Here is a 10,714-nt window from a genome sequence, read left to right on the forward strand (position 1 = left end):
CATAAAAAGTGGATAAAGTGCAGCACTGTGAATACACATGCACTGTATATGTAGATTTGTGGGAGCTTGAAGCTGTTTAGAATGTAACTCCTAACTATATGGAACTGTAAAAGTCAGACAAAAAGTAATTTTCGACAATGTGACCCCTTTAAAGACAAGCATAAATACATTTTAGCAGTCTCATAGTTATGTACTTGAGTCTTCATCTGCACATCTCATTCACAAAAACTATTTCAAACTTCAGTGTGCTAAATGTGTCAAAGTCTTCCATCACAAACTTGTGCAAGTTTCAGCAGTCAAACAGCACCGTTTATCATTAAAAAACAAACAAACAAAGTCCGTCCACACCGTGCCCGTGACGTTGTCGGATCTCACCTTTTCTTCAGCGTTGTATCTGTGGCCGTGCTGCGCCACTCCCGCGTTTTGGTTCATGTTTCAGCACCGCGGACAGCACCGCTGAGGGCAGAACCGACACACGGCTCAGGACACCGACACAAAGTCACACCGTGGAAGCGGCTTGTTGCTCCGCCGGTCCCGGGTGTTGCACGCGCACCGACTCAGTCAACAGTGGCTCGTGCATAAAGACGCGCCGTGAGGGCGCGCGCGCAGTGACGCTCGCGATTAACTTCAGGCTCACGCGCACAGCAAAAGCCTGCGCTTCCTGCAAGAAAATCATTCAAACACCAGAGTGAAGTTGATTACCACTTACTAGTTTCTCGTGTTTCTTATTCAGACGCTTATTCGGCATTTTTTTTAAGTGAAGTTGGTTACCAGTTACTGATTCAGACACTTATTAGGCATCTTTTTTTTTTGGATGAATGATATCCACTGGATCCACAGAAACACATAATATAGTAAATGAGTCTGAAATTACGAATATCTGTCTAAATTTATGTCCAGTCCAGACACTTGAATCGTCCGAAAAAAAAAAAAAATTCTAAGCTACAATTGGCTCAACATGGAGCTGATAGCCCGCATCAGATGTCTGACACAGCAGGAACCAAACGCGAGTTCACAGCTCTGTAAGAGAACGTCTCTAACCGCTGTTCCACCTGATCGGGACAACATAAACTTTGTCAACATGAACAAATGAAGATTTGACTTGAACATGTGGACAACAGAATCGTAACAATTAATTAAACAACTGCAAATTATGAAGAACACAATGCTCATATGGCCGAGGGCATTTTAGCATTGCGTTATTTTTACTTTTAGTTAGTTTTTTTTTTTTTTTTTGTTAATTCAGAAAGACAGTGAACATTTTATTCCATTCAAAAGCAGAAACACCAGCTCAGAATTTAAAACTGTGATACGAGCAATCATGGTATTATGGTAAATGGTAAATGAAGTGGACTTATATAGCACATTCTGCATCAGACGCTCAAAGTGCTTAACAATAATGCCTCACATTCACCACAATGTCAGGGTGCTGCCATACAAGGCGCTCGCTACACACCAGGAGCAACACAACTGTAGTATTGAACACAACAGAATATAACTGTCGTAACTGAAAACAACAGCAAAAACGCACCAAAACAGAATATTCATGATGACACCAGATTCCCTGAACAGTTCTTTACTCCCCACACAGGGAACAGTTGGGGTGATATTTGAATATATATATATAGTCAATGCAATATGTCTAGTCAATGCAAGTGGTTCTCCTCCAATGTATTTTTTATGTATTTATAATTATATTATGTACTTACATTGAACTTCCTAAATAAATCAAGTATGCACACACTCACACTTAATATAAAGATGATTTACCACCCCCTCCTGGAATGGGGTGTTTGTTGCAATGTTAGCTAATATTAATAGTTTTTCCAAAAATATTTGTCCTATCAACATTCCGTTTTGGCGCACAAAATACCCAAAATACATAAGCATATCAAACGGCAAATGTCAGCTGTCCCCAGTCGCATACATGTAGACCTTTTTGTTTTTTCTGCATTCTGCTGGAAGCAGGTGCTTCTAATTTTGTACACAAGCACAAACAGAGATGGTGGCAGAAGACATCAAAAACAATACTCTTTTCACTGATGGTAATGGCAACATGACACTTAAGAAAACTGAGTAAATCAACTGAACTACAAAAACACAAATATCAATAACACGAACAATGCCATTAAACTAACAAGAACCACAATAACAACATTTAAAACCCTGAACTGTTGTGTGGGCCGCCAGAAGAGGAGGTACTGCTGGCCCACCACCAGAGGGCGCCCTGCCTGAAGTGCGGGCTTCAGGCACGAGAGGGCGCTGCCGCCACGGACACAGTCAGGGGCGACAGCTGTCACTCATTATCTCATGACAGCTGTCACTCATTATCTCATGACAGCTGTCACCCATCTACACTTCATCATACCACTCCATAAAAACCGGACGTCATCTCCACCTCGTTGCTGATATCATCGACCTGTGAGGATAATATTCTCAGCCTTAAAACTAACTGTGTCTTAGTCTGAACTCGTTTTACAGCTGTTTTCCTGTGGAGTGCCTTATCTGGGAGATTGGCGTAATCAGCGACGGCTTTGCTTCACACCCCAGCCAGATAAGTGTTTGAGACAGGAGCTGCACGAGTGTGTGTGAGAGGTGGAGGTGGAATCTCCACCATTGTTGTTACTGGGTGTGCACACACCCACATCTTATTGTTTCTGCTCCTCGCCAGCAGTACCAGATCCGACATTCGGAGACGGTGGCCACCTGGGGACTTGGGACTTGGCGGCTCCAGTATTCTCCGGGTTCGGTGGCGGAGGAAATCGTGTGGTTCTGGTTCTTCTCAGGACAGACGTCTTCTATCCTCGAGCCTGCCCACACGTCACCTTTGTGGATTGACTGTTTGCAAAATTCTGTATTCCTCTGTATTGTGGTTGTGCTCATTCACAACAGTAAAGTGTTCATATTCGACTCTTTCATTGTCCGTTCATTTACGCCCCCTGTTGTGGGTCCGTGTCACTACACTTTCCCAACACTGAACTGTGTCATAATATCACAGTTTTAGCATCTGAGATGGTGTTTCTGCATTTGAAATAAAATGTTCACTGTCTTTCTGAATTAACTCATAAAACAAAACTAAAAGTAACAATTACAGTGAGCAGAAACCTGTCAAACTTGTTGGACACCACAGAAAAGCAGGTAAGTCTCATGTTGGTTTCATGTGAATACTTGTGCCAGTTATTCATAGTTTATTTACTGTAAACAATATTAACACAGAGACAACACAAAATTATTTGACTAATAAAAACAGATGTGTATGAAGCAGGTAAAGATTAAATCTTTCACTTTCACAAGTCATCCAACTAATTTTTCTTCTCTATCAAAAAAGTCTGAGTTAATTAAAGTGGAAATCAGAACACTGTGTCTGGATATTTTTAAATGATCCTTTTGACAGACAAACAGACAAATACATGACAATACAGTCAACTGGGTGGACCTTAAAATACTTCCTGCCTATTTCATTAAAAACAAACAAACAAAATCTATCAATAAACAAAGAACAAACCCATATAAATAAATAAACAAGCAAACAAAAAACCCCAGGCTGAGTGAACAAATGTAACAGCAAATGGAACAAAGAACATCACAACCTCAAGAGCCGAATCAACTTTATTTGTTCTTTACCTCATACTAGGTACTGTAATTAAGATGATTCATCATATTTATTCTGTGTATGTGTGTTGGACACATCTTTAAAATCACACACACATCCATATGTATATGTATATACATATATCTAATATGTAAAGCTGACTGTGTGTGTGTGTGTGTGTGTGTGTGTGTGTGTGTGTGTGTGTGTGTGTGTGTGTGTGTGTGTGTGTGTGTGTGTGTGTGTGTTTGCTAGGCACAGCCACAGCAGCAATCGATGCCAAACTTGCTATGGTGACTGGAGGCACCAAGGGGAATGTCACTGGAGCTCTTAGGTTGAACACACACACACACACACACACAGTCTGCCTTATATGTTAGCTCACAACCTGCTCCACTATGCACAGCCACAGCAATCAACAACTTGGTATGGTGGCTGGAGGCAGCCTTATATGTTAATTTAGCACCTGCTCACTGAAGCCCTTATTTTCACAGTTCACATGGTACTCAGGTCAGGTAGCAAGCATCACACTTTACATACTATGTAGCAGCGGCTGGCTAGGGTGCACTTTAATTACAATCCAAACAGGCCAGTGCACAACGTGTGTGAGTTAAAGCACACCTTTTTCAGGTAAAATGTACCTGCTGTGTACGGCATGCCAGAGAATTGCAATGATATGAGATGTTATATAATGGCTGAGTGGATCCTTGTCATTTGATCGGTGGCTTGTATGTCACGTGACACGGATTATTCATACCATTTGTCATTGTGTTGCCGTGCAATAGTTCTTTTTAGCATGCAATTTTGGTGCTATATAAAATGTGCTATTGCACACCCTGTCCACCACATGTGTTTACACTACCGGGGGTGGCCTTTAGCTAAACATTGCAGAGTTTGTTTTGCTGGTGGATGATGATTTGAAGGAGCTAATCGACGGTGCTAGTTCTTCTAACACACACACACACACACACACACACACACACACACACACACACACACACACACACACACACACACACACACACACACACACACAAACAAATCCTCTACACTGTAAGCCATCTGGAGGCACAAAGAGCTGTTAGGATGAAAGCTGGACAAATTTCTCATGTGATTTTTCACTGGACTGAGGAAGCAGACAAAGTCTTTTGAAGGGAAGGAGTGCACGAAGTCAGTGCACGGCATCACACACTACATCGTCAGAATTATTTTTGAACTATCTAACTGTTTTTTCCAAGTTGATTGAGAATTTTGAACTCCTATTTAAAGTTCATATTGGACTGTTGATGTCAAAGCAACAGTGACCTGTTGTTTATAAATTAATAAAAAATGACAAGGATCTGTTTTTGCCATCATATAAAACAAATAATGAATGTCTGTCTATCTATCTATCTATCTATCTATCTATCTATCTATCTATCTATCTATCTATCTATCTATCTATCTATCTATCTATCTATCTATCTATCTATCTATCTATCTATCTATCTATCTGTCTGTCTGTCTGTCTGTCTGTCTGTCTGTCTGTATCAGAGATTAGACTGCATTCAAATATCACCCCAACTCTTCCCTGTGTAGGGAGGAAAGAAATATTCAACGAATCCCCAGCGATATCATGAATATAGTTAATCTACTTTTGGTGGGTTTTTACTCTTGTTTTCAATACTACAGTTATATTCTGTGTCATATTATCACAGTTTTACCATCTGAGTTGGTGTTTCTGCATTTGAATACAATAAAATGTTTACTGTATTTCTGAATGAACTCATGAAGTAAAACTAAAAGTAAAAATGACAGTGAACAGAAATCTGGTCAAACCTGTTGAAGCCTCATGTTGGTTTCATGTGAATAGTTGTGCCACACACACAGATACTGTATATACATACACATTCACACACACACAAATACTGTATATACATACATACATATTCACACACACAGACAGACAAATATATACATATGTTCACACACACACGTATATGTCACCCATCACTCACTCATCTTCAACCGCTTATCCAGGATCAGGTTGCGGGGCCAATATCTCCAGCAGGGGACCCCAGACTTCCCTTTCCCAGGCCACATTGATCACCTCTGACTGGGGGATCCTGAGGCGTTCCCAGGCGCTACTAGTCCTCGGTCTTTCCTGTGATCTCCTATGAGGAGCTCGGTCACTCGGGAGGAGCTCGGAGCCGCTGCTCCTCCACATCGAAAGGAGTCAGTTGAGGTGGCTCGGGCATCTTTTCCGGATGCCCCCTGGATGCCTCACTGGAGAGGTGTTCCGGGCACGTCCCATTGGGAGGAGGCCCCGGGGAAGACCCAGGACACGCTGGAGGGACGACATCTCTCCGCTGGCTTGGGAACGCCTTGGGGTTCCCCCGGAGGAGCTGGTGGAGGTATGTGTGGATCGGGAGGTCTGGGCGGCTTTGCTTGAGCTGCTGCCCCTGCGACCCGACTCAGGATAAAGTGGAAGAAAATGGATGGATGGATAATTATTTTAAAATCATACAATGTTCATGTGTTTCAGACTTTCTGATTTTTTTTTTTTTTATAGATTCTGTCTCTTATACTTGAAGTGAACCTGCGATTAAAAATTACAGACCTCTCCAGTCTTTGTAGGTGGGAAAACTTGCAAAATCAACAGTGGGTCAAACACTTATTTACCTCACTGTATGTAAGGTTTGAAGATAAGACTGCATTCAAATATTGCCCCAACTGTTCCCTATGTGGGGAGTAAAGAACTGTTCAAGGAATCCCCAGTCACATCATGAATATTGTTGATCTAGTTTTTATGACTTTTTACTCTTGTTTTCACTTTCTTTCTGAATTAACTCACAAAACAAAAACTAAAAGTAAAAATGACAGTAAACAGAAATCTGGTCAAACTTAATGAAGTCTCGTGTTGGTTTCATGTGAATACTTGTGCCACACACACACACGCACGCACGCGCACACACACACACACACACACACACACACACACACACACACACACATATATATATATATATATATATATATATATATATATATATATATATATATATATATATATATATATACATGGGTTCGATTTCCACCTGTGGCCTTTCTGTGTGGAGTTTGTGTGTTCTTTGCATGTTTGCGTGGGTTTCCTCTGGGTGTTTTGGCTTCCTCCCACATCCAAAGACACGCAGGTTAGGTGGATTGAGAACTTTAAAATTGCCATAGGTGTGTGTGCGGGTGTGAATGTGTTTGATTGTCTATATGTGGCCCTGCGACAGACTGGCGTCCTGTCCAGAGTGTACCCCGCCTTGGGATCTGCTGGGATAGGCTCTAGCCCCCTGCGATCCTTAATAGGACTACAGTTGTATTCTGTTGTATTCAATACTACAGTTGTAGTCTGTGCCATAACTGTTGCTCCCGATGTGTGGTGAGCGCCTTGTATGGCAGCACCCTGACATCAGGGTGAATGTGAGGCATTATTGTAAAGCACTTTGAGCGTCTGATGCAGATGGAAAATGCGCTATACAAATGCAGTCCATTTACCATAATATCACAGTTTTAGCTTCTGAGCTGGTGTTCCTGCTTTTGAATGGAATAAAATGTTCACTGTCTTTCTGAATTAACTCACAAAATGAAAACTAAAAGCAAAACTAACGCAATGCTAAAATACCCTCGGCCATATGACATTGTGACATTTGCATTTGTTTAATTAATTATTAAGGTGCTGTTTTCTTATGTACAATTTGTATATGTTCAAATCAAATCATTTGTTCATCTTTTGCAAATCAAAGAATTTTTGGAGATCACCCTCTGTGCATTTGCAATTATTCATAAGACAAAATTAACTCCTTTGGAACTTTACTTTGAGTTTGCAAAAATTAGCGTGCAAGCTATCATTCGCAAAATGTCTTGTAAATGACTCTAGAGCTGTTATCAGGTTTCAAAAACAGCATTTTTAGTTTTAGAAGTGTTTATGTCTCGCCAGCTTTTACATAATATACCAGAAAGTAAGCTGTTAGCGAGTAGCTACACCAGGAAGTGACGTCACTTAATGTCACTTAAGTTACGTCACGACGTAACTTCCACAAAATATCTTAAATAAATAAACACAGTCTAACACACAGAACAAAGTCATTTGGAAGAGACCAGTGTAGCTTCACCCTTATTTGCTGTCACCCACGTCAAGTCAAACACAAAATCGATCAGACTGAAATACAGTGTGACTTTTTAACCTCTTAAAATGCATCAAGGTTAGCCATATTTGAACTTGTCCAAGGTCCGTGTCCCAAGAATGTTCCCTCTGAATTTCAAGAGTCTGGCAGTAATGGGACTGGACTTGCGCTGAGCACAGACTGATGGACAGACGGATAGATGGACAGACAGATGGACAACAAGCCTTCATAATATCCAATGGCCATATTTGATGGCCTTGGGTAAAAATGGCCATAAACAGAAACCTGGTCAAACTTGTTGGATACCACAGAAAATGAGGTAAGTCTGAAGTGGGTTCCATGTGAATACTTGTGCCATTTATTCATAGTTTACTTGCTGTTAACAAAATTTACACAGAGACAACACAAAATTATTAGACAATAAAAAATATAATGCAATGCTGAAATACCCTTGGCTGTAGGAGTGTTCTTTATAATTTGCAGTTATTTACTGAATTCTTAATATCCTATTGTCTCACGTAGAATTTCTACTGACATGTTCAGTTTTGCTTTATTGGGGGTCCTGGGGGGTCAGAAAAACAATCAGTATCTGGTGTGACCACCATTTGCCTCACACAGTGCAACACATCTCCTTCTGATAGAGTTGACCAGCAGCCAGACGCCATCGAATGTGAGCATTTGTCCACTCAAGTCGGTTACAGTGGTGAGGCAGAGACCCCGATGAGGACAACGAGCATGCAGATGAACTTCCCTGTGACCATTTCTGACAGTTTGTGCAGAAATTCTTTGGTTCTGCAAACCAATTGTTGCAGCAGCTGTCTGGGAGCCAGGTCTCAGACAATCTTGGAGGTGAACATGCTGGATATGGAGGTCCTGGGCTGTTGTGGTTACATGTGGTCTGCAGCTGTGAGGCTGGTTGGATGTACTGCCAAATTCTCTGAAACATCTTTGGAGACGGCTTATGAGACACCATGACAAAACGAGGCAGAGGAAATGTGACCCAGCGCGGAGGAAGCCCGGGGCCCATTGTCTGGAGCCAGGCCTGGATGTAGGGCCTATCAGCGAGCACCTGATGGCTGGGCTTGCCACGGAGCCCAATCGGGCACAGCCCAAACATCCAATGTTCCATCTCCACCCTGTGGGCTCACCACCCGCAGGGGGACCCACTGGTATTGAGTGCGCTGTCCCATGGGTGGCAGTGATAGACGAGGGCCTTTGCGGACCAGACCCAGGAGGCAGGGGCAAGTTCGGGGCAAGGTGGGCCTCACCTCCACGCACAGCCTCGGCTCCGGAACTATTCTTCTTGATAGGGGTTGGACCTTATTCTTCTCTGGAGTTGTCCAGGGTGTGAGGTGCCGGGCGGGTGTGGGAATACTCATGAGTCCCTGGCTGAGCACCACTATGTTGGAGTTTACCCCGGTAGATGAGACGGTTGCCTCACTGTGTCTTCACGTAGGGAGGGCAAAACTCTAACTGTTGTTTGTGCTTGTACACCAAACAGCAGTTTGGAGTATATGGCCTTCTTTGAGGCCTCGAGACCTTCTTCTTTGTGTTGTCTCTGTGTAAGTTTTGTTTTCAGCAAGTAAACTATGAATACGTAACTGGCACAAGTATTCACATGAAACCAAGATGAGACTTACCTGATTTTCTGTGGCATCCAACAAGTTTGACTAGGTTCTGTTGACTGTAATTTTTACTTTTAGTTTTTGTTTTGTGATTTAATTCAGAAAAACAGTGAACATTTTTATTATATTCAAATGCAGAAATACCAAAGGAAATAGGGCTGCAAAAAATGGGAGGTTAAGAGAAATAGATGCAGCCCATAACATACATACAGGTGCTGGTCATATAATTAGAATATCATGAAATCATCATTCATTTCAGTAATTCCATTCAAAAAGTGAAACTTGTATAATGTATACATTCATTGCACACAGACTGATATATTTCGTGTTTATTTATTTTAAATAAATAAACTTTTACTGTTTTATCATTAGTATTTTATATGATTGTGTGTCTTTTTTATTATTTTTATTTTTACTTATTTATGTTTTAATTTTTTTTCTTGTGTTTTAATCTTATTTCATTTTATTCTGCTTTTAAATGATGTTTGTGAAGCGCCTTGAGGCGATTAGTCATGATTTGGAGCTATATAAATGAATAAATTATTATTATAAATTATTTTAATTACTAATTAATTCATTACTAATCAATCAATTAATGATTAATCAAACAATATTAATTATTTCTATTATTGATTAATTATTATTAGTATTATTAACATTAATCAGTTACTAATTAATTAATTATTAATACTATTAATTATTATTATTATAAATTACGAATTAATTAACATGACATGATTGCGATGCATCGAAGAAATCTGCGACTTCTTCTATTTCTTTGCATTTACGCAGAAAGACAAAAAAAATAAAAATAGCAAACAGGCTACTGTAACAAGTTGCATTTCGGTTGCCATGTTAACAAACAGTGAAGACAGCAGTTTTTTTTTCTCCTAAGGCGGAGGATTGTCTCAATTCATAGGGCTAGAGGCATACCCCTTGTTTTAAAGGGGTAGGCGTAGGGGTTCGGGGTAGGGCCAAGGGGAAGGGGAAGGAGTACAAAAGAGAATTGAGATTGGGGGTAAGACTGCATTTAAATATCGCCCCAACTCTTCCCCGTGGTTGGGAGTAAGAAGATGTTCGTGGGTTTTTACTCTTGTTTCAATACTACAGTTGTATTCTGTGTCATAATATCAGTTTTAGCTTCTGAGTTGGTGTTTCTGCATTTGAATATAATAAAATGTTCACTTTCTTTCTGAATTAAATCACAAAACAAAAACTACAACTAAAAATTACAGTAAACAGAACTGAGTCAAACTTTTTGGACGCCACAGAAAATCTTGGTAAGTCTCATCTTGGTTTCATGTGAATACTTGTGCCAGTTATTCATAGTTTGCTTGATGTAAAAC

The 10,714-nt window shown here is 40.6% G+C and overlaps 1 long non-coding RNA gene across 1 annotated transcript in view; it reads left to right on the forward strand.

Annotated features, from left to right (window-relative positions):
• The window catches only part of LOC117524994, a 32,212-nt gene that overhangs the window by 2,967 nt on the left and 18,531 nt on the right, over positions 1 to 10,714 (forward strand). Inside the window, exons 2-5 of the long non-coding RNA XR_004564931.1 lie at positions 713 to 718; positions 1,934 to 1,941; positions 3,550 to 3,558; positions 10,688 to 10,696. This is a non-coding gene — a long non-coding RNA (uncharacterized LOC117524994). The remainder of the gene's footprint in view (positions 1 to 712; positions 719 to 1,933; positions 1,942 to 3,549; positions 3,559 to 10,687; positions 10,697 to 10,714) is intronic.

The sequence above is a fragment of the Thalassophryne amazonica genome, chromosome 14 (assembly GCF_902500255.1).
Source record: "Thalassophryne amazonica chromosome 14, fThaAma1.1, whole genome shotgun sequence".
NCBI lineage: Eukaryota > Metazoa > Chordata > Actinopteri > Batrachoidiformes > Batrachoididae > Thalassophryne > Thalassophryne amazonica.